This window comes from Macrotis lagotis, chromosome 6 (assembly GCF_037893015.1).
Source record: "Macrotis lagotis isolate mMagLag1 chromosome 6, bilby.v1.9.chrom.fasta, whole genome shotgun sequence".
Classification (NCBI taxonomy): Eukaryota; Metazoa; Chordata; class Mammalia; order Peramelemorphia; family Peramelidae; genus Macrotis; species Macrotis lagotis.
In genome coordinates this window covers 197,263,246-197,282,083 of record NC_133663.1, presented here as the reverse complement: position 1 = coordinate 197,282,083, position 18,838 = coordinate 197,263,246, and the positions used below count along the sequence as shown (strand labels likewise).

General features: G+C 37.1%; 1 protein-coding gene across 11 annotated transcripts in view; it reads left to right on the top strand.

The window, feature by feature from the left end:
- Positions 1–18,838, top strand: part of LOC141491357 (interleukin-1 receptor type 1-like) — a 68,645-nt gene that overhangs the window by 20,688 nt on the left and 29,119 nt on the right. The window contains exons 1-5 of one of the 11 annotated variants that reach the window (XM_074192220.1): positions 10,781–11,021; positions 11,516–11,588; positions 11,733–11,868; positions 13,654–13,713; positions 15,373–15,410. The gene's annotated coding sequence lies outside the window, so the exon portion shown is untranslated. Of the gene's footprint in view, positions 1–9,680; positions 9,832–10,780; positions 11,070–11,191; positions 11,589–11,732; positions 11,869–13,653; positions 13,714–15,372; positions 15,411–18,838 lie in introns of those variants that run through there. The other 10 variants (XM_074192222.1, XM_074192219.1, XM_074192224.1 and 7 more) reach the window with 10 other exon arrangements.

The following is an 18,838-nucleotide window of genomic DNA, read 5'->3' as shown; positions in this document are numbered from 1 at the left end:
GACATTCTGGCAAAAGGACAATTAAATTTCTGACTTGACGTAAGTAATGTTGTGAAACTATTTTTATTGCACTCTGGCCTTTTGCTTCCTTTCAATCCTTGGGGACAGCTAGGAGAAACAGTAAATAGCAGGCTAGGCTTAGAATCAGCAAGATTCAAATTCAAAATCAGTCTCAGATATTAGCTATGTGACCTTGGTCAAGTCACATAACCTCTGCTTGCCTCGGTTTTCTCAACTGTAAAATGGAAATAATCATAATCCCTCACACCTATCTCACAATGTTGTTGTGAGAATGTGCCTGTCACATAATAGGCACTTAATAAATACTTATTTCCTTCCTTCTTTTCTTTTTTCCTTGGTTATCTTTAAATGCTGTTTGGATTGCTGATAGTTCTTCATTTCAAAATTCAGAAACTGAGAGATTCAGAATTCAACTGGAATGCTTCTAAACCACATAGTCACTGTTTCTAAGTGCACTTTATATTGGTGTTTTAAGGCCAACAGTGGGGATAGCAGTGCTATGGTGTATGCAACCAATGCAGAAGAACAACCAGGATCTGAAGTATTACTTTTTATTTACCAGAAAACTGCAACACTGTGAGCTCACCCATGGAGCATTCATTTAGTGAGATACTCCTGATGAAGATCATATCTTCCATTTTTGTTGTGCTATACAGTATGCTTGTCATATCAGTATTCCATTTGATTCAGTCAATAGACTTGAGAGGCAGGTAAGAATTCTGTAATTATTGTATTAATTGGGACAGTTAAGTGGTACAATGGATAGAGCACTAGCCCTGGTGTCAGAAGGACCTGAGTTCAAATCCAGCCTCAGACAGTTAATAGTTATGAGACCCTGGGTAAGTCATTTAACCCCAATTGCCTCAGGAAAAACAAATTGTTGTATTCATTCTACAAAGAGACTATTTGAAGTTAAGTGAGCACACACACATATCCAAATAGAGAAAAGAATTGAATTCTAGATTGTCTGTTTTTTTAGTTTAGGACACCATTGTCCACTCAATAATAACAAATAAAGGAGAAAGGCTAAAAAAAATTCAACATTTATCTATAGTCATTAATTACATAAAATTCCACTTGGTATGGCCCACAGAAATAACTAGCACATGTCCTTAGGAGCAGAAGTAGTTTACTCCAGGAATCTTTGTAATACATTTCAATCATTTGCATAACTATTGAGTAATTGTGCCTCTACTTAAAAGATCCAGTGAATTGTCGTGATGACAGCCTACTGGTTTGAACTGCTTGTGGGTGAGGCTTCAAATGACTGATTATCTTTTGTGATATAATAAGAAGGGTAGGTTGACCTACCATTACTATTTTCATTATTAATCTGACCGACCTTGAGTGAAAAAAAAAGGTACCTATTTCTCCCCAGGCTATCAGACAAATACTAGAATATACTCTTGGGAGACCTATATAGATCTAAAGTTTGCAGCAGACCTTATCCTTAGATTTAACAATTTCTAAACTCACCTGACTTTGATGTCTGCCAGTCTCCTAGGTTTAAAATCATAGAATCATTTTGACTCTCATTTTTACCTTATCCCTGGTTAATCTTTTTGTAACATCTCTCACCACTATCTTTCTTGCCCTACAGAAGTACATGAAATTATCTGAAAGTGTGCCCGATATATTACTGGTCTGCCTTTTGTAGTATCTATGTCATGTCAAGAGCTGTGGCGTCAGTATATATCTAAGGGTGAAAAAGTTTGTCTGTTGGTAAAGCCTGGAGCATGTGGTGTGGATGTATGTGTGTATGTGTGTCTATGAGTTTGTGGGCTGAAATAGTCTTCCACCATATTAAAAATGCATTTATTAAGTACATAATATGAACAGATATCTATATCTATATCTATATCTATATCTATATCTATATCTATATCTATATCTATATCTATATCTATAGCTATAGCTATATCTATATCTATATCTATATATCTAGGTTTTGGAAATAAAAAGACTTATCAACATCAACAACCATCAATACCACCCCCAAACAAGAACAACCACCAAACAAAAACTTGACAATATTTCCTACTCAATAGAATCATACATTTTACTGGAAAAATCAACAGGAATTCTGTAATTATTGCACTCTTTTTTACAAATAAAGAACCCCAAGGCTTTAAGAGGTTACATTATCATGCACAATTGGATAATGGTAGAGATTTATTAAGCTCCTATTATGGACCAGGGACTCTACTAGGCTAAGAGGAGACAAATAAAAAGAAATAATCCCAATTACTAAAAATAAGAGAAATGTATTTACAAATAGCTTAAATGAAACTTTTCTTGAACTATTAACTATTTTAATTTATAACAAAAATGAGTATGACTGTGATTTTTCCGAAGTTCTTTCTTCTCACTCATATTTGACCATAATTCTGGCATGGAGTTAAGCAAAATGTGTGGGTTGGCTTTCCTTTTAATGAAATTAGGACATTTATTTTAATATAACACTTAAAACATGACACAGATATGAGTCTGAATATGAATGTTAGAGAACATTAGCAAGAATTTGGGCTGAAAAGTTGACAGGTCATCAAGATTGATCAAACACTGTGATAAGCACTGGGGACAAAGAGAAAGGGAAAGGACAGACCTTGCCCTCAAGTAGCTAAACAGTCTAATGGGGAAAACAAGTTATAGAGATTAGAATAAATTAGAAATGAATCACTAGAGGAAAGACATGAATGAAGGAATGAAGACCTAGGGCAGCTAGATGATGCCATGAATAGAGTGCTGGGCCTAGAATCAGGAAGATCTGAGTTCAAAGAAGTTTGAAGACTCTAGCTGTGTGGGCAAGTCATCTAGCCTTTTTGCCTCAGTTTCCTTTACTGGAAAATGAGGTGGAGAAGGAAATGAAAAACAATTCCAGTATCTTTTTTTTTTTGCCAAGAAAACCCCAAATGGTGTCATGAAAAGTAGGACATGACTGAAATGTCTAAATGACAACTCAAAAAACTTTCTGTAGAAGATGGGATTTTAGGAAGCCAAGGATGCAAAGAGAAATAAGGAAAGAGAACATTCTAGGCATGGTGTACAGAGCAGCAAAAGTACCTGGAATCAGATGGAGTGTTTTATTTGTTCAAGCAATAGCAAGGAGACCAGTGTCAATAGATTCAAAAGTGTTTGGGAGTAAAGTAAATTGGAGGTATAAGGTAGGAATAACATAGAATAGTTTTCAGAGGACTAGTCATAGACTTTCCTATTGGAAGGGAGGGATCTTAAAAGTCATCTGTTATAGAATATGCCTAAGCAAGACTAGGTCGATAGACTGCATAGTGAATAGAGGGCAGGATTTGGAGTCAGCAAGACTTGAATTCATATCCTGACACAGAGTTGTACTAGCTAATTGAAACTTGTTAAGTCACCTAACTTCTCTAAATTGTTTCCTCATTTGTAAAACAAAGCTATTAGTAGCACCCTATAGGGTTATTGTGTGAATCAAATTAAATATATCAAATATAAAAAATACTTTGCAAGCTTAAAAGCACTGCATAAATTACATTAATGTTAATGATTATATTATTAATGGAGTTAACTGCAATATCACAAGTGTTTATCTGGGACTTTGTGTAATAGCAAATAGTTAAAATCTATGCCTTTTTGAAGTGAACTGCTAAACCTGATGCCCTAACCATGCTGATCTTATGAAGAATAGACTATAGAAAAAGCGCATTATTCCCCTGAGAAGAACTTTTCTATCACCCCTGAGAAACTGCCTCTCTGAAACAGAAAACACCTTGTGTCCTGTCAACTGGACAAGGAGGTGGATAAACAAGATTAACTTTGATATTATAAGATCTTGAGAGGAAAGAGGGCTTTCAGGGGGCAAATTGCTAACATAAGCATGGATATAAACTGAGAAAACCTAGGCAAATCCTTACTACCTGTTTGCAATACCTGCATATTCCCTCCCTCAATCTGAGAAACAGAAATTCCCCATGCCTGAACCTACGCTCTTTCCTATGGGAATGTAACTATCAGAAGCCCCTCAGCCAGCTGGCTACATGACCAGAATTCTCTTATATAAGATCTCCCTTTAGACTCAAAAGTCAGTCAATTAGTTTGATCCAGTAATTGACTTCACTTTGGGTTCTGAGACAATAAAAGCCTGACTAGAACAGGATTCTTTGTCTCATATAAACAGGATTTTTTGTCTCACAAAAACTATATTGATCCAGGGTAACCTGAGACACTTGGGGTGGGGGTGGGGTTTCCCAGAGCACCTCTGGTTGCCCTTTCCAGAGTTTTTCCTGGGGTTTTCATAACATTATGAATCTTCTGAACAACAAAGCCAGCAAGCAGTCATCTGGCCTTTCTAGTGAGGCAAGCTCCCTAGAGAATTTGAGTTTTGGACAGGTGGGATGTTTTGGGGATGTCAAGATTAAATGTGCATCTTTGCGATATAAACTCTGGTTTGACCTTCTTGAGATAAGATGCACCAATCTAATCCCTCTCCCATATCTCAACTTTTCAAATAGTTGAAGATAGTCACTACATGTGCCCTAAATCTTTTCTTCAGACTAAACCCAACCCCCAGTCCCTTCAGCTACTCCCCTTATGACACAGTCCTGTTATGGATTCTCTGCAATTCCCAAAATTTTGACTTTTAGGATTAAATACAGCATTTCTCCAATGGTCTAACCAGGATATGGTATGCTGATACTATTACTTAGTATCATGCTTCCTTTAGTGCATCTAAGACTACATTAGCTTTTCTGGCTGTCACCCTACATACTTGGATTGAGCTTGCAGTCTACTAAAATCCTTAGGCCTTTTTTTAGACAAACTAGCCATACCTCCTACATCTTATACTCATGATTTTAGGATTTTTTAAAAAGCCAAATTTGGAATTCTCTATTTCATCATGATGTTCCAACTTATTCTAGACAGGCAAAATATTTTTGGATTGTGCTTTGGCTAAATAATCTTTAGGTTTTCCTCTCTCAGCTTCATATCATCTACAGAGTTGTAAGGATGCCATCTTTGCCTTTAGCCTAGTCTTTGATTAAACATGTTTAAAAAAAACACAGCAGAACCAAGGTCAGATCCCTGAAGCCTTCCACTAAACTTCCCTCCAAGTTGACTCATTCATGTCTATTCTTTTATGTTGCTATTCAACAAGCTTTGCATTCATTAAAAATACTATCATCTAATCTGACTATTTTCATTTTATCCAAAAGAATAAGATACAAAACTATCAAATGCTTTGTTGAAATTTAGTGATGCCCTATTTACTTCATTGTCCTGATTCATTTAGTCCTGTCAAAAAAAAAAAGAAATGAGATTGGTCTGCCATGATTTTTTTTTAATGAAGCCATTCATGATGCCTTTTAGTGATCAACACTTCCCTTTCCCAAAGTTCACTAATTATCTCTTTATTAAGGCATGTTAGGGACAGTTAGGTGGTACAGTGGACAGAACATCTGCTCTGGGATCAGGAAGATCTGAGTCCAAACTAACTTTGTGTCTCTGAGCAAGTCATTTAACTCTTGCCTCTAAAAAAGTAGTAATGCATCCTTCCAGAGATCAACTCAAGATCATCAGTTTATAGTCTACAAATGCCATCCTTCCTCTTCCTTTTTTTTAGAAAATCATAACATTTGCCATTCTCTTGTCTAGTAGCAAATACCCTCTTCCTTCTTTTTTTAAAAATGTTTTTGTTATGAACTTTAAAAATACTTTTTATTTCATGTTCATAAATAGACAAATAAGCTAATTTTACATGAAATCACACGTTTCTTTGCTATTTGTTTTCAGCTTCTACTTCATTCAGTGATCTTATCAGTTTCCATTGATTTATAACAATTTCCATCTTTATAATTCTCAATCTCCATATTCTGTCTCAGTCTCTCTGCTAATCTCCAGTCTTGCATATTCAATTGTCTTTCAGACATCTCAAACCGGGATTCCAGTATACATCTTATACTAAGCATGTCCAAAATAGAACACATTATTTCTCCTCCTGAGACATACCCTCTTCTACCTTCTCTATTATAGATGGCAACACTATTCTCTCAGTTCCTCAGACTCAAAGCCTACAAATTGACTCCCTCTCAATAGAGAGGACTGTTGATTTCATCTTTGCAGCATTTTTATTTTATGCTCCTATCTCTCCTCTGACACTGATACTATTCTAGTGTGGGCTTTTATCAACTCAATCCTGGACTAGCCTGCTGGATGTGTCTGCCTGACTCAAGTTTTCCTTTACTTCAAACCCTTTATCATTCATTTACCAAAGTGATTTTCCTAAAACGCAGTTCTGATCATGTCTCTACCACAACCACCCCAAATAACCCTCAGACACTCAATAAACTCCAGTGGCTTCCTAACACAACCACTATTAAATACAAAATTCTCTATTTGGATTCAAAGCCCTTCATAACCTATTCTCCTCCTCCCTTTCCTGTCTTTATAGATCTTATTCCCTGAGAAGTACTCTTTCAGTTTAAGGTGTAGAAACACTACAGCTGTCTTTTGTATATCAAGGCCAAGAGAACAAAAGTTGACCCAAGTTTTAGTGAAATCCAACCCAGTATCACCAACCAGGTGAGGCTCCACTCAGAATAGCCACTAGAAGTGAACTGCCAGACCTCAGCCAGCACAAACTGGCTTATTTGGTCCAAACATGTGCTACTGATCTAGTCCATGAGTTATCTTGGGCATGTGTTATCCCCTATATGTGTACCTCACTAGGAGGATACTTTTCTTTAAGTTTATACTCACTTTGTCCTCCTCTTGGTTTCTAAGTCTATTTGTAGGAAAATGTGTTGGTGGTATTGAGGAAAATGCTTAATTGCTGAACCACTTAAATAAATGCTCTTAACAAGGAACAGCATCTACTGACCATTGTTGAGGAAGAGAACCCTGGAGGCTATTGCATTACCATTTAGGAAGATATCCACAGACCCCCTAGTAGCAATCATATTGGACAGGAAGTAGTATGAAGAAAACCTGGAAAGATAGAATGCCATCAAATTGTGGCCAGCCTTCAATATAAAAAAAAAAAAGAGGTTGAAATTTGCTCAGACAATAGGGAGTCACTGTGTATTTGGGTGCAGGAGAGCCCAAGATATTTTTCTAAAGTCTTTTTTGTTGTCATTAGCATTTAACTTTTATATTCTTTTTTAAAATTTTATTTTATTTTTCAACATTCATCCCTATGCATACATATATTTTTAAGTTATAAAATTTCCTTTCACCCTCCCCACCCTGCTCCCCTCAGTGGTGAACAGTGAAGTTAACATTGTACATATATATTTTTGGTAAATATGTTTACAGCATAGTCATTTTCGGTATGAGAAATTAGGATTAAGGGAAAGAGAAATATAAGAGATAATTTTTATAAAGTGTTCATCAGATTCTGAAGGGTTTTCTTTTTTTATTTTGTTTTTCTTCCTCTGGATGGGGATAACATTGTCCATAGTCAGTCTAATATGGTTGTCCTAACTCTCTGAACTGCTGAGAGGAGCTACTTCCATCAAGGTTGATCATCTCACAATGTTGTTATTAATGTGAACACTGTTCTCTTGGTTCTGCTCCCTTCGCTCAGCATCAGATTCTGTAACTCATTTCATGTTTCTCTAGAGTCCAAGCATTTATGTTTAACCTTTATATTTTTGACAAATGTCCATCCCAGCTCTGAACTTATTTTACTGTACACTTTACTTCATGAAGTAATCTATTTCACTATTGGACAGGAAGTTCCTTCTGTGAAGCATAAATTTGCCTCTGTTTAACTCTTTCCAATAATTCTTAATTCTCCCCTTTGAAGCTATTTAAAAAATCTAATTTTTCTTTCAGATGACAATCTTTCCAATATTTGCAGATACACTGTGATCCCCCCCCCAAGTGGAACCATTTAAAACTTTCTACCCAATTTCAAAAGTTGAAGGATAATTTATCTTGAGGCAGATGACACCAGTTAGAGAGGACACAGTATAAAAGCAAGTAGGACCTCTTTGATTTCTATATTTCTAGCAGTATTTGACAATTGTCAAATTGTTTTCAAATTAATAATGCATTTCATTTTAATTATGGAAAAACTGAAATGTACAATTGTTCAGTTAATTATTCAAAATCATTGAACTGGTTTATTCATAATTTCTACTTGTTTTATATTACTTTGCCTGATCATCTCAACTGCTAGAGTCCCCCACAAAATTTACATTATATTTAATTGTGCAAAGGGCAGCTAGTGTATAATGGATAAGAGCATCTCATCTGGAGTCAGGAAGACCCATCTTTCAGAATTTAAATCTGGCCTCAGAAACTTACTAGCTATGTGACCCTGGGCAAGTCATTGAACCTTGTTTGCCTCAGTTTTCTCATCTGAAAATAGGCTGAAGAAGAAAAATGGGACACGCTGTCTTTGCTAAGAAAACCTCAAATGGAGTCACAAAGAGTAGGACATGACTAAACAACAATTTTGTATATAGGTCATAATTGCTTCTATGTGTACACGCTTCCTCCATAGAGACTGTTTTTTTTTTGTCTTTGTACCACCCGGAGTCCAGTACATTGCCCTTTATAAAATAAATACTTAAAGCTTTGACTGATTGCTCACAAACACAGCACAGAATCTGAAAAGCCCTTCCTAGTGCATCTGTTTTACCTGTGAAAACATCAATCATTCACAATATGCCATGTGTTAAGTATAGCTAGGGATTTTCTGACTGGTCAAGAATACTAATTTAGGTCTTCCTAGATGGTATATATTAAGCAGAATGAATTTTTAAAAATCAGACAACTGTTTGGGGATGGGAGATCATGAATAAATTCTTTTGAAAATAAAGATGGTTTAATAGTAAAAGTAAAAAAGTAGTTCAGTGCTGGTTAGGAGAATGGAAAATATATAAGAGGAGTTAGACTGTTTGAGGAAGTCCATCTAGGGCAGTGGTTTTAAAATTTGTTCCAAGGAACATTGTGGTTCTACAGAAGACAAGTAGTATGTTCCATAAAAAAAATAGGCAATACAATTTTTTTTGAAACTTTTCAGGTCACTAAGTCATATGGTATTGGGCCATTTATGATCAAAAAAACCAAACAAAAAATACCCAAACTTTTATCAGGTTTTTTAAAATTATGGAATGACATTTATATTTATAAATTTATTTATATTATTCATGTTAAATTATTTAACAAAGTAAGAAATAATAAAATTATTCCATGAATTTGTCATGTGCTAAATGACTTTATTAGGATGACATTTCAATGAATGAATTCTGTGGAAAAAACCTTCTGTTTAACAAAACTTATCATCATAAGGTGCCATACCAGTTTCTCCATAGGTTGCTGTGTCTAGGTATGGGGCTGACTGAAGAGAGTCCAGATGTGATCTTGCAAAGGAGATAAAAAGTTAGATAGGGAAGTCATAGTCCTCTCTCTTAGAAAGGCATCTATGCCTTTCCACCTTGCTTAAGTGGGTAAATCAATGTTCTGTAATGAATCTCTATGTATCTTGTGTTATGGGTAGCTAGTGGATAGAGAGTGTAAGTTGTAATCAAGTTCAAATACAGTCTCAGAAACGTTTAGTTGTAGGGTTCTGGTTAGATTATTTAACCCTGGTTTTTCTCAATTTTTTTCCATTTGCAAAAATCTGTAAAATATCAGGTTTTTTTCTTAGATTTCTTAATCTGTTCCGCCTACAGGGGGACTCTCTTTTTGAAGTTCTGAGAGTTCTTACATGGGAGGTCACAAGTCTTATTAAAACTCCTTGAGAAAGACAGCATTGTGTCACAGTGAGCCTCATTCTGAGTTTGGAGCCTCTGGATTCAAATCTATTATCTGCTGAAACCTTAGGTGAGTCACTCTGCTCAATGTCTCTGTTACCCAGTTTCTTTGTCTGCAAAATGAAAGGGTTGGACTAGATGTCCTCTAAAGTCTTTTCTAGCTCTTCGTCAGTGAACTTATGATTCCTTTTCCTCTCCTTCAAAACGATCTGTAGGGTAATATTAAATTTGGAAGTATATTTTTGAAGATTTGGAATATTAAAGAAACCCCTAAAAAATATTGGACAGAGTCCAGCAGACTCTGTGATTCTGGGGCTGGAGAGGGAGGGGAGAGGTTGGGAAGCCATGGATCAAACCTCTGGAGATTGTAGGCATCCTTGGCAGTCTGATTACTCTGGGTGTGAATCTTGAAAGATGTGGGCCTTTCGAGTCCGGAAACAATATTTCTTTATCTCAGAACCAGCTAGAGGAGAGAACTAGTTAGAGTAGTGGATAGGACACTGGACAATGAGAGACAAACTAAAGTTCAAACCCTGCTTGAGACTCTTGTTAGCAGTGTGACTGTGTTAGGTGAGCCTTCCTGTGCCACGTTTTCATTTGTAAAGTGGATGTGGAATCCAGGGCTTCCTAATGTCCTTTTAAATCCACGATTCGAAGACGAAGAGACCCTGATGTTAGACCCTGTAAGGATGGCCGGGATACTAGCTTCCCCGGTCTTTCTTATTTGCCCAACAGACATTTTCTGATTAAACTCTCCTGTTATTAGGGAACTCGAGAACAGCTTGTCTCCGAATCCTCTTCTGAACTTTTCCCACTATTCCAGGATGTGACCCTGGGTTCGGCTTCAAGCGAGCTCCCCAGGAGGGAGCTTTCAGGCAGGCAGCCCCGGAGTTTACCCCCGGTTTGGACAGCCCTCCCAGCTGTTGGGGCGGAGGAGGTGGACATTCGGGAAGTATCGCTGCCTCCTCCCCCTTCGGCCAGCCAGGGGAGGAGAACTGGCTCCTAGCCAGCCCGGGTGGGAGGGAACCCTGTGGGGATCCGGGCAGGGACTTGGGGAGAAGCTGGCTCCGATTCTCCTGTCCGTCCAGCTCCGGGGCTGCGCCTCTCCAAGAGGGCGCAGAGAGCGAGATGGAAGAGCCCCGGGGGCAGAACTCTGCTGCCCAGGACTGGCTTCGGACCCCTTAGAGGCACCGGGTGAAGGCGCGCACGGAGGGCAGCGCCAGGCCCCCAGAGCCCGCTTCTCCAGGGCGGGTATCCTGAGTAAGTGCAGTCCGCAGTCCTGGACTCGGAGAGCTGAGAGGCGCCCAGGTACCGGCCCAGGACTGCGCCGCCCCGGAGAAGCCGGGGCCTAGGAAGGGAGGAGTCCGGGCAGCCCAGCAGGGGAACGCCAAGAGGAGGGGGCGCCGGCCCCCGCGGCCACCCCTCCAGCCGCCCCCCGCCTTCTCTAGGCTGCCTCGGAGGACCCGGGCCAGGGAGTGGGTGGGACTCTTTGGGCCATGCCGGGGCTAAAGGAAAGACAGCTAAGTAAAGAGTTGGTCCAAAACTATGTTTTCAGAGGATTTGGCCTTGACGCTTAATCCCACTAATTCTTTCCGAGCAAAGGGGGACGGACTCATTCCCCCCTGCCTAGTCCGCCGGAGCTGGCCTGTGTTTGGGCTGGTGCCTGGTACCTCAAGGAGTTATTCCGGATTTGGGGGGTGAGATGCTGTCGTAATTGAGCTAGATAATCAGGTATGTGGGGTGTGTGCCTGCAGGTCTGGGTTCGTGAGAGAGACAGACACAGATATGTGAAGAGGGACAGACGCAGAGAAAGGCAGAGACGTGGAGGTGAGAGGTGCAACAGAGGGATAGAACAGAAAGAGGGAAAGGGAGGGAGCTAAGCCAGTCACCTGGGGTTCATGATTTTGTCTTATTTCAAGGTCTTTTTTACAACTGAACTTCAATATAATTGATTTCCTTTGTAATCTTTAGATTATAAACTCTAAAGGGAAAGTCCAATGACCTGTGTTTCCGGGCAGGCAGCCCTCTTTCCGTGCTGTTCCTCAGTGTCTGGGACAAGATGCTCAGTAAATATTATTGACCAACTTTGTGGTTTGGGCCTCCAAAGGTTTGCTTTTATTTGAGCTTCGACATTTAACCTGTTTATCTTTGTGAAGGACAGTGGAAAGTTCCCTTATGGGATATTTTCTGGGAATTCTGAATAAAAGTGAAGTGTTAACACACTTTAAAACAAAATGTTTTATTACACTGAAGAAATCACAGATTCAGGCAAAAAGTAGGTGAATGGGAAAAGGATTTTAAATTTCTTTGTAATGATTTTCTATATTACCGTCAAGTTATAGGTCTATAGAGTAATTGTTACACAAACCTTTCTCTCATGACCTTGCAGACCTTGTTGCTTCTCTGATATTTTAAAGCATCATCATTATTAGTTATGTTACTTTAACATTATATATTAAGGTATCATTATTACCATCGAAGTCTTGGGATATTGTCAGAATATGAGGGAGGAAGAAATGTTCATCATAAGTACTGTGCAACACCTGGAAAAATCAAGATGTCCATTTAATTCCTACCTGATTGCTCAAACTTGGACAATCAGAATGAATGAGGATATAGGGAAAGGACACATCTTCAGTACTTTAAGTAATTTAAATATAATTATATATATATATATATATATGACTATATTCTAAATCAAATAACAATCCATTAGTCTCCTGCTTTGTGCAGTGTTTAATAAATGCTCATTCCCCTTCCTCCTACCAACTCCAGTTGCAACCCAGGTGCAACTTAGTGGACAGTTTTCATGAGTTACTATGACCAAAAGTTCCTCACCCTTCTGCTGCCCAGCTGAGCTGGTCCTCAGATGAAAGACAGAAGGTTAATCTTCAGTCCAATCCTCTGGTCCTCTCCTATTTGCTGGAACATGACAGTTCCTTCTGTCAAAGGAACAAATGCCATTTCTTCATTCAAGAAACCCTAAGGGGGACAGCTAGGTGGCGGCTAGGTGGAGTAGTGGATAAAGCACTGGCCTTGGAGTCCGGAGTACCTGGGTTCAAATCTGGTCTCAGACACTTAATAATTACCTAGCTGTGTGGCCTTGGGCAAGCCACTTAACCCCATTTGCCTTGCAAAAAAAAACTAAAAAAAAAGATATAGCAAAATGAAACCAAGACTTGAGGGTCAAAATAGGTTCACCCAAAATATTCATCTGAATAAATTAGGCATCAAATGAGATAAGGGAAGTGGTCTCAGGTCTCAGGGTCATCAACATTTATAATTTCAGTAGGACTTTACTGGAGGAGACATAATAGTAATTTCTAGCTGCATGGCACAGTATAGAGTTCCAGGAAGAAACTCCATCAGACTGGCAAAGTTTGAGGTCCATTACTTGCTTTTAGTGCAGCATTCAATATAAATGAGATAAGGAAGTCATAGTGGTAGTTAAGACAGCTCAGACTGTCTGAGTTGCATCCCTTTCTCTCTATTCACCTCAGTAAAGGCCTATATCACCTCATATAGACTACTATTTGTTTAGTTGTTTTTCCATCATTTTCAATTCTTTATGACCCATTTGGAGATTTCTTGGCAAAGGTACTAGAGTGGTTTGCCACAACGTTCTCCAGTTCATTTTCCAGATGAGGAAACTGAAGCAACCAGGGTTAAGTCATGCTCCTGGTCACACAGGGTATTGTCTAAGGCTGGATTTGAACTCAGGTTTTCTTGACTCTAGGTCCTACATTCTATCCACTACACCACATAGTTGCCTAAATCATGAAACCTTCCTGGGCCTTAATTTTCTTGTAGGCAATACAAGATTATTATTATATTATATCATATATTATTAATAATATATTCTTTATTATCACTTATTATTATATTATGTTAGTTGAGCTCTGAAATCTCCTCCAGGCCCCAATCCTGAAGTCCTACATATAGAGATCAGTCAGTAAGTAATCCCTTTTTTTACCATCACTTGCTTATATAAAATTTATTGACTATAGCATTGAAAGGTTATGCCACTTGCTAAGGGTCTTTGGGCTGAGATGTATTAGGGACAGTACTCAATTCCATTTTTCCAACTCTTGGAGTGACTTACTATTCACTATATCAAGCTATCTGTCACCTGATCTGACTTTAGCTGTATTATTTATACCTTCATGATAACTATATTTGTATAATAATTCCTATTTTTCAAAATCATTTCTGTTATCTTTTTTGATGCAAGTCTATCATTGTCTGATTTGTTTAAATGAGTGTTTTGAATAAACCTATTTTGGTTCTCAAGTATTGGCTTTATTTTGTTTTATCTTTTTCTTGGGGTTTCTTGAGTGAAGTGATAACATTTGCTCCTTTGACAACCTTTTCTCATTTACTCTTATCTACTTAAAATGCATTCCCTTTGAGAAAAATCTAGTATTCTGATCACAAAGTTTTTGTTTGTTAAGCAAAGAAATGTAGGCTTTGAGGATTTTGGTGGGTGTTTATACGATCTCTCTGTGCTATAGAATCGAAATAATACATATTTATAATTTAGAAAGTGGAGTGATTTCATTTTCAGTCACCATCAAGAATATTTTACAGTTCTTGAGTATAGTATAGAATCTACTGAAGGGGATCTCAGGTAGTTATTAAGTTAGATTTCCATTCATTCATTTGTTTGTCTTGTTTATGATTATGCATTTATGAAAACCTGGAAATTCATAATTTCCTGAAATAGCCATTCATCATCTGTTGTTTTTGACATAAAATGGGTGACAGTGAAAATATGGGTTCCAAGTGTCCACAGTGTTATCAAACTTAAGACATGGAGGGAGCATTCAAGAGTCCACTGTGGGAAATATTTGGATGCCTAAATGTGAGAATCTTTTCACCTTATCTTTAAAATTTTATCTTTTCTTGAAGAAAATATTTGAGATTGCTTTAAGAAGTATTAAGAAGTATGTTGATTATCTCAAGGACTATGTAATCCTTGGCACTCTCCGCTTCATTTCATGTCACTTCACTAATGAAATGGGAAGAGACTGAATATGGTTAATATCTATTTTATCTTTTTGCTATGTTTCATAGGTTATCATGGCCAGAAGATCTGTTAGTAGCTGACATCTTGGCACCCACTTAATAAATAGTTGTTAATGAATTGATTGATTTGTGATTTCTCTTCATTAATCTTTGCTACAGTCTATTGTACAGTCTAAAGTAAAGTCAGACTGAAAGCCTTTTAATTTGTCAAAACTTGTGCCTATTTCACTGGCCTCCCCTATGCTAACCCAGCATAATCTCTGTTTCATGAAGAGGTGTTGCAGTCAGACTTTTATGAAGAACAAATAGATCATGTAGGATTATCATATTTATATATTCAATAGTACAATTCTCCTTTCTTCCCACTGAATTGTCACAATATCAATAAGATGGGAAGGTAATAAAATTTTTATGTTTTTGGTGCTTGTTGCTGCTACCTTCCAGGTACCCTCAAACCATCGTTGATTCATGATCTTATGCAATTTTGGATTCCCACTCCCACTGAATAATTTACACAAAGTTACATGGCAGCAAGTAGTAAAGTTAATAGAAATCTAAATGTAACATTTTTCCTTTTTTCATTCAGTGTTTCTATGATGCTTGAAATGAAGAGCTACTCTGAAGGTATGAATATATTTTTGAAAGTAAATCAAAGCAGGGTTTTGGGAGAGTACGTAATATGCCAGTAATTAAAAGTTGTGCTTTTAATTTGAATGGTATGCATCTTAAGTTTCAGGTTTGCTACAGAGCAGTTAGGTAGTTCACTGACCTTGGAATCAGGAGGATGGGAGTTTGAATCCAGCTTCAGATACCTGACTCTTACTAGCCATGTGATCTGGGGCATATCCCTTCACCCTGATTGCCTCATATTCAAGACCATCTCCAGTCATCCTGATTCGTAACTGGTCACTGGACCCAGATGGCTCTGAAGGAGAAAGTGAAGCTGGTGACTTAGCACAGCACCCCCCCTTCACTCTAATCTGATTCACTTACTTGTCATGGCATCACTTCTCTAATGTTATGGTCTTCTTTGAAATGAAGGACAAACATTACTCTGCTGGCATAGTTTTGAGAAGCCAGGGGAAAAGGATTGGACAGCTCTCTCCAGGTTTACTGAGTTCATTGGTTTTCCCTCCTGGAGTGGATCATATTGGGATTAAGTTGCTTGAGTGTTAACTAACACATATAGTGAGAATCAAAATAATAACTGATATTTCCATAATGCTTTAAAGGTATGTCCTGAGTTGTGTATATAATGTCTCATTTCAACTTTATTACAAATCTGTGGAGTAGGAATTATTCTGATTCTCATAGAGGTTAAGTGACTTGCCTGGGATTACATAGCTAGAAGCCTTCCTGACTTCAAATTCAGGTCTTCGCCAGTTCATATCTCTGTTATGGTGATTTGGAGAAACATGGTTCTGAGTTAGCAAAGCAAATGAAAAGTGCTGGGCTCTGATGATAGTTAATAAGCACTTTTTTTATAGTAGATGAGAAAATGATATGTTTTTTCCAATTATTCAGATTTTCTGTTCATTCAACTGAATTCATGTTGAGAGATTTATTTCCTAATGTACATTGACCCTTAAAAAATTCTCATTAAAAGTAATTATATTGACTGTGAATGACAACTGTGAATTTTCAACAATACAATGATGCAAGACAACTCTGAAGGACTAATGATGAAAATGCTGTCCACTTCTAGAGAAAAAAACTAGTGTAATCTGAATCCAGATTTTACTATGCTTTTTTTGTTGTTGTTTTTTTTTGTCTGTGTTTTCCATTGCAAAACGACTGGCATGAATGCAAATGCATAATTGAGGCAGATAGGTGGTATGGTGGTTAGCTCACTGGCCCAGGCATCAAGAGAACCTGACTTCAAATATGATCTCAGACACTTACTGGCTACGTGACCCTGGATAAGTCATTTAACCACAGGTTCTTATCTGTAAAATGAATTCAAGAAGGAAATGACAAACTACTCCAGTATCTTTGCCATGACAACCTCAATTGAGATTATAGAAAACTGAATATAACTGAAATGAGTCAATAATGCTATCTATTGTGGTTAAACTGCTTGATATTTTTTAAAGGGGAGGGAAGGGGAGAATTGAAACTCAAAATTTTAAAAACCTATTAAAAATTTTATTTATATGACAAGAAAAAACTAAAAAGTTTTAAAAGTAATTGTATTTCAAAAAAAGTAATTGTATTTCAACATCTAATTTTTACATATCATCCTCATATACTATTGATGTCAGGTCATTATTTAATAAGATCTCAAAATTTTGATGAAATTATTATATTAAATTAATTATTTTATTAAAAGTGTTCTTTTGGGGGCAGCTAGGTGGTGCAGTGGATAGAGCACCAGCTCTGGAATCAGGAGGATTGAGTTCAAATCCAACCTCAGACACTTAATAATTGCCAAGCTGTGATTTGGTCAAGTCACTTAATCTCATTGCCTTAAATAAATTAAAAATATTTTAAAAAGTTTTAAAGGTTTTTTTAGGTTCTTAGTTACTGACTTTTTTTGGGGGATGGGGTAATAATAAAAATAAAATAGTACTAAATAATAGTAAGGCTAGAAGATTGTATCAATGATATATAAAAATTAGATTTTGGACTAAAAATCATAAGAGTTATTGTATGGAGTATTTTAAAGTTAACAAAGCACTTTCTTTATAATTACCCTTTTAGATAGATATGGTGGAGTAGAAAAGGATTTGGAATCTGAAGATTGGGCTTAAATTTCTCTTTGTTATTTGTGATTGTGAGACCATGAGCAAATCACTTTACCTATCTGATTCTCAGTTTCCTTATCTGTAAAGTGAGAAAGATAGACTAGATTACTTCTATGATTCTTTTCCAATTTATATATATATATATATGATCCCATGATCTCCATTTCAAAGATGAGGAAACTGAGACTTAAAAATCTTGTCAGTGGCAGGAACAGGACTGAACATAGATCTTTGGACTCCAAGTTTAGAACCTTCTCTGTTATATTAAAATAGGCATGGTTCAGGATAGCTTGTCATTTTATATTTAATAGTAACAATAATCATTAATAGCATTTATTTATGCCTTCATATTTGTGAATATTGCACTATTTGATTTCAACTTTACAAATTTTAACTCATTTAACAACCTTCACAAGTTGGTGTTGTTATTATCCTCATTTCACAGATGAGGAAACTGAGTCAGGTAGGGGTTATATGACTTACCCAGAAAAACCCAACTTGGTTTACTATATGAGACAGAAAATAATATAATAAACCTACAGAATCCATCAAGTGAAACAATACCATTCCTAAAAAGGGTTTTATCTATAAAAATATGTAAAGAATGATATGTTACTATGAGATTTGTAACTTTGATACCTTATGATGTGACAGTGATGCTGGGTTCTCAAAGGTTATACTCAAAGAAAGCAGTCCCTGGCAACTTCTGCTAAACAGAAGAAGCTTTGAGTATGATCATGAAGAGAATTATATATCTGTTATCCGAAGACAAGTTAAATTAAGAGAGATTCATCACTAGATGGTTAGCCACAAGGCAATTAAAGACATACTAAGATGTGGGAACAAGACATTATCTGTGAAGGAAGTACATGTGGATGATGAAATCATGGATCTCTGGTGTTTGAAGCATAGGGTAACTCCATTACCTATTTTCTGTAATACTTTTTTCCCCCTTGGTTTTTGCAAAGCAAGGGGGTTAAGCGACTTGCCCAAGGTCACAAAGCTAAGTATCTGAGGCTAGATTTGAACTTAAGTCCTCCTGACTCCAGGACCAGTGTTCTATCAACTATGCCATGTAGCTGCCCCTATAGTACTTTTAAAAATGTGATCTTGGAATTTTACTCCAAACCTTTCCAATATACCAGCTGAGATTATATGACAGCACTACCTAATAAATTACTCCAAACTCACAAGTTTGTTCATTATGAAGGTCAGAGCTATAAGGCACTATTATTTTTGAAATATACTGTTCACCTCACAGAAAATTTGTATGTCTGTTGACACACAACTATTGATAGCTGTGTAGAT